The sequence below is a fragment of the Eptatretus burgeri genome, chromosome 8 (assembly GCF_056783735.1).
Source record: "Eptatretus burgeri isolate ZD-2024b chromosome 8, Ebu_testis_v1, whole genome shotgun sequence".
Taxonomy (NCBI): Eukaryota; Metazoa; Chordata; class Myxini; order Myxiniformes; family Myxinidae; genus Eptatretus; species Eptatretus burgeri.
This window is the reverse complement of record NC_140968.1, coordinates 92,504,811-92,511,313: the sequence shown is the minus strand read 5'-3', so window position 1 is coordinate 92,511,313 and position 6,503 is coordinate 92,504,811.

Genomic DNA, 6,503 nt, shown 5'->3' with positions numbered 1-6,503 from the left:
TCACCCAGTACGAACACAGAAAGACTAGTTTTCTTTACACAGTTAGAAATGTTCCTCACACACCTTGTTTTTAATGGTCTTGTTTGTCTGTGTGGGGACTTTAATTGCACATTGTATCCCACCCTTGATCGTAATGGAGAAGAGCCCCACCCACCAAGTATGACACCCTTAAAGAGGGCTTTGTCCAAATTCTCCCTTATGGATGTATGGAGACTCCAGAACCCATCTGCACGACAATACACGTGGTGCCGATGTGCAAATGGCCGGCTATCTCTTTTGCAAGGATCGACAGATTTTACCTCAATAATGACTCTTTAAATGTCATTGACCATGTTGACATCAGCCCAAGTGGCTTTTCGGACCATCACATGGTTGTTCTTCATATACTTTCCCCAGTTCGAAATTGTGGCGCTGCCCATTGGACCTTCAATGTGAGTCTTCTGCAAGATGACGCTTTTCCTTTCGCCTTCCGAGGCTTTTGGGAAGTTTTACAACTACGGAGGCCTTCCTACTCCTGCCTCGCACAATGGTTGAACAATGCGAAAACCCATATCAGGACCTTTCGCCAGCAATATAGCTCCTTTTGTACCAAGAATGAATCTGCGCTGCAATCTCTAATTGCTAAAGAAATATTGTCTCTCCAGTCAAGCCTTCAAACTCCCAGTGCTGAAAGGACTAGTTCTCTACTAACAACGAAGAAAGCCCTCCTCGCTCAACTCCGGTTGAGAAACCGGAACTTCTGGTTCCGGTTTTGGAGCAGCGAGAGGTCTCCTTCGGGGCTCCCTGCTGACGTTCTCAAAGCTAAGTTTCCGGTTGTTATTTGTCCCGTTTTAACTGTTTAATTTTCTCACCTACATGTTAATGTGTGTTCCTAGTTCGGTTTTGTTTCAAAAATCGTGCTATTTTGTGAGTATTTTTGTCGACGTTCTTACCTGGTGCTTGAGGCCTAGGCCTTGGCTTGAGGCCTAGCGGTTCCACTCAGTGTTCGATCGGTTTTTTTTTTTGTTTGTTTTTTCTCCCTATTACCTTCAATTTCTATCCTCCCCATTACCTTCAATTTTGATCCTCCCCACTTTCCAAACATCCCCCATTCTCCCAACTAATCTCTCTCTTATCTAAAAAAAAATAAAATAAAAAAAATAAAATAAAATAAAATAAAATAAAATAAAATAAAATAAACACCTTCTCCCGATTCTGCTTCTTCTTCTTCCTCTTAACTTCCTCCTCGTCTTCTTCCTCGATTTTTTTTTTCTTTTACACTTCCATGACCTAATCTGTTGAACTCTCTCACACATTAATATTAACAACAACAACAACAACAACAACAACAAAAAAAAAATATATATATATATATACCCAACAACAATAACACGCTCACCTTCTCCCGATTCTGCTTCTTCTTCTTCCTCTTAACTTCCTCCTCGTCTTCTTCCTCGATTTTTTTTTTTTACACTTCCATGACCTAATCTGTTGAACTCTCTCATACATTATTTTTAACAACAAAAACGATCTTATAATGCTTCATCTTCCTCTCTCACACATGTGGTTCTCTTTACTGTTTCACAATGCACTACTCTTCTGCTATTTTAACAGACTGCTCTCATTTCGACCTCTCCTTCATTCCTTGCCTAAAAAATCCAACTATTACAGCGCTTCTTCTCTCCATGCTATGAATTCGCCTTCATTGCATCCATCAAGAATTGTGTTAAATCGCATCTCTGACCTAAAACTTTTAAAAACCACAGTTTGCCATGGATGCTCGCTTTCCATCAACCATTCTTTTTCCAACTTCAGTGCCAACTCACCCCCTCACCCCTCACTCTCACTCTCAAAGCAACCATCCCACTCTTCCCCCTCCAAGCCTCCCTCTCACCTCTCTCAAAAATTCCCCCTCACCTTTCTCCCACCTTTCATCCCCCTCACTCTTCCTTCTCAAAGTTGCCCCCCCTCTCATCCGCCCACCTGCCTCCCTCCACTGCCCTCTCACGTCCATGTCTTCACTCCCCCTCCTCAACTCCTCACCTCCCTTCTTCCTTGTCTCCTGTCCCCCCTCTCCCCCAGCACCACAGAGCCTTTTCTCCTCCTCATTCGGCTGCCTCCCCTCGCTATTCTGCAATACCCCACACTCCTTCAGCAACCCTCCTTACCTGCCCCCCTCGTCCCTTGTCCTACCCTCCCCCTCCCGCTCCACCTCCTGCACCCAAATCCTCCTCCCCTTCCTCTTCATTAAAAGTGTGGACCTCAAATATCCGGGGCCTTCGCTCAAACCTTTCAGATCTTTCCATACAGGTTGCCACTGACAAACCAGACATTATCTGCCTAACAGAAACTTTCCTCTCCCAAGACGTGTCTGACTCCCAAGTATCTCTCCCTGGTTACTCCCTCTTACGGTATGACAGACCTGAGCCTCGTCCTGGTGGAGGTGTTTCTCTCTTCATCAAAGACTCTATTCCTCACTCTCCATGCACTGCTCTCACTCCCCCACACCCCCAGGAATACCTCTGGCTTCGGCTTCCCCTCCACTCCCACCTCATGTTTATATGTGTACTGTACCGTCCACCGAACAGTGATGACTCCATCTACACTTCACTATCCGAAAACATGGACCATCTTCTATCTTCTCATCCAAACTCTCTCTTCCTCTTATGTGGTGACTTCAATTGTCATCACGCCAGTTGGCTAGGTGTGGGTACCTCTCTCACCTGCCATGGCACCTCAGCAAAAGCTTTCTGCGACTCATTGGGACTGACTCAATCGGTCAACTTCCCGACCTGGATCTCAACCAATGGTACTCCATCTCTTCTGGATCTGATTTTGACAAATTTCCCTGACAATATCTGCTGCTCTTCCTTCGCTCCAATTGGTTCTTCTGACCACGTCCTTGTTAAAGTGGACATCTCTCTGGCTGTTATCAGAGAACCACCTCACCGCCGTCGAGTCTGGCATTTCACTCAAGCCGACTGGCATGGTCTCCGAGCAGCCATCAAACTTACAGACTGGTCTCCTATCACTACTTTCTCAAACATCAACTCATCCTGGGAATTCTTTCAAAGAAACTTGCTCTCCCTCATGCACAGATTTATCCCCTCTCATGTTCAGTTGCCTGACCCTTCCTCCCGCCCTTGGTTTACTGAAGCTTGTGGCGAGGCAGTTGTCCTGAAACAACTTGCCTTTGCCTCATGGAAAGCAAACCCAACTGAGGGCAATCTCAGTTATTTCCACAAAGCTCGGAACGTGTGTATCTACCCTCAGGAGAGCCAGAAATCAACATCTTTCTCATCTCAAGTCTGAACTCTCAAACCTCTCTCCCTCCTCAAAATCCTGGTGGCGTTTAATCAAATCTGTTTCTGGTGTATGTTCCCCCTCCATCCCCTCCCTTACCTCAAATGGCCGCACTGCTGATTCCACACGTGATAAAGCTGAATGTCTAAACTCGGTGTTTGCAGCTAAATCTTGTGTCCTAAACCCATCACTATCTCTACCCACTTTACCCAGTCACACCCAACTGTCCCTGGACTCTGCATCCTTTTCTCCTGACAAGGTGGAGAGCTTGCTTTCAAACCTCGAGTCAGATTCTGCAACCGGTCCAGACGGCATCAGCCCACGTGTCCTCAAAGCCTGCTCTTCTGCTCTTGCTCACCTTCTCTCTGTTCTATTCACCCTCTCATTTGCCCAAGGTCATCTGCCATCTACTTGGAAATCAGCAAACATCACTGCCCTGCATAAAAAAGGTGCAAAAACAGATCCCTGTAACTACAGACCAATCAGCCTTCTCCCAATCATCAGCAAGGTGATGGAATCCATCATCGCTTCAGACATGAAATCCTTCCTCTTCTCCAATGGCGTGATTTCCAATCATCAATTTGGTTTCAGACCAGGTCACTCTACCCTGGATATGCTGCTACTGCTCTCCCATCAATGGATGGAGGTCCTCAATGCCAGACAGGAAATCCGAGCCGTATCCCTGGACATATCACGTGCTTTTGACACAGTCTGGCACCCTGCCCTACTCACCAAACTCTCTTCCCATGGTATTCAAGGCCATCTCCACTCATGGCTCGCAGACTTCCTCTCCTGTCGCAGTCAACGTGTGGCGCTAAATGGAGTTCTTTCATCCCTCTCTTCCTGTGCAGGCTGGAGTTCCTCAAGGTAGCGTTCTGGGCCCTGTTCTTTTTCTGGTTTTCATCAATGATCTCTCGGACTCTCTGGAAAATCCTCTATTTCTCTTTGCCGACGCCTCCACCCTCTGCCGTACCATCTGTCATCCCTCAGACCGGCAAGCAGCAGCTTCTTCACTCACTGCAGATCTGGATAAAATCACAAACTAGTCCAACACGTGGAACATGTCTTTCAATCCAGACAAATCTCACACTCTCACTATGTCTCTTTGAAAGGACCGTTTACAACCCCCCCCCCCCCATCCACTTTCTCAACAATCCTCTGGAAGAAGTCTTTTCTTTCAAGCTTCTAGGTCTCACTATCTGCCATGACCTTTCCTGGGAAAGTCACATTTCCAACCTCGCCTCAAAAGCCAGTCGCCGACTGGGAATCCTCCGTCGTGCTAAGTCCTTCCTCGACCCTCTTGAGTTCCTGACCACTTACAAAGCTTTTGTCCGTAGCCTGATGGAGTACTGCTCTCCCCTCTGGGCTGGTGCTCCTGCCTCCCACCTTTCTCGGCTTCACGCTGTCGAAACCAGGGCATTTAAGATCATCGGCATCTCCGGCAATGAAGCTGAGTCTTTGGGCCTCTCACTCAATCACCGCAGGTTGGTCGGTGGTCTTTCTGTCTTCTACCGACTCCTCTCCAGCCTTGCCCCCCTGCTCTCTCTGCAATTTGTCCCCACCACATTTCCACAGGGCGCTCATGGTCCGCCAACAACCCCCTTCTGGTAAAACTACCAAAATCACGAATCACTGCTCATCTTCACTCTTTCATTCCTCTTTTTTCCCGCCTTTGGAATAAACTTCCTCACTCTATTCTTTCCCATTCTTCCCTCCAGGCTTTCAAAACAGCTGTTCACCACCACCTCTTATCTTCCCCCATCCAAATCCTCGATCTTTTCTACCCCCGATAATCCACCCAAGCCCACTTCCTTCATTTCTCCTGCTTTCCTTCCTGAAAGTCCCTGAAATGTCCATCTTCTCTTCGCCATGTTCCCCGTCCCATCCCCATCCCTCTCCCTTCCACAGTTCACCTAATGTGTCTGTTCCCCACTGTTTTGTCCCTTCCACTCCCGCCCCTCTTGTCTCATGCCTCCTTGCTGTGAGTTGTGTGTTAGCTCTCATACGAGCCTCGACCAAGGTATACAAAAAAAAAATAAAAAAAACCTCTGTGCAGAACAAGCCAGAGGGGCTCTAATAAGGCTGCAAATGGAGAACTACAGCTTTATCGATACTCCTTCCAAGTTTTTTTTGTGTTAGGAGCGCAAAAAAAGAGAAATCAGCAAATAACTTCGCTGCGGGCACCAGGAGGCCGAGCAATACACGATCCAAAAGACATTAGGAGCTTGATCAAACAATACTTCTCTGACTTGTATTGTGCCAGAAACACTAAGGAAGACATGATTCATTCCTTAACCACCTCTTTGCCCACCTTGTCTGAATCTGCATGTCAAAAACTTGACAAGGAAGTGACTCTTGACGAACTTTCGATTGCTTTGCAAACTTTGCCCACAGGTAAAGCTTCTGGACTTGATGGAATCCCTGCAGAGTTTTACAAAGCCTTCTGGGATTTGTTGCGACCTGAGCTGCTTGACCTCCTGGTTGATAGCCTACGATCAGGCTTGTTACCACTTAGCTGTTGCAGGGCCACACTCGCTCTCATACCTAAGAAAGGAGACCTCCAGCAACTTAAAAATTGGCGTCCCATTTCGCTCCTCTGCACGGACTACAAGATTTTCTCTAAAGTTCTTGCCAACCGCCTCAAACCTTTGATTGAGGAGATTGTACACCCCGATCAATCTTATTGCATTCCTAAAAGGGCAATACACAATAGTATTTTTATTGTCCGTGACATGATCGATATTTGTATTTCTCAACATATAAATGTTCGTCTGGTGTTTTTAGACCAAGAAAAAGCTTTCGACACAATTGATCATTCTTATCTCTTTGCTGTTTTATTAGGGTTTGGTTTTAAGGAAAATTTTTCCTTGCTATATCAAACTATTGTATAATAATATTTTTAGCGTGCTTAAAGTAAATAACATCTTAAGTCAGCCTTTCCCTGTTACCAGAGGTATCCGTCAAGGGTGCCCCCTGTCTGGCCTTCTATACTCCCTATCAATTGAACCTTTACTACATCGTTTACGCACGCGGCTACAAGGGTTTTATCCTCTGACGTTAGAAAATCCTGTAAAAACCATTGCTTATGCGGATGATCTCTGTGCAATTGTGCACTCAGATGATGATGTTCGTGCTTTGGTTGAGTCTGTCAAGGAATTTAGCCTGGCTAGCTCGACTAAAGTTAATATGGAAAAGAGCAAAGCTTTTTATTTAGGTCCACA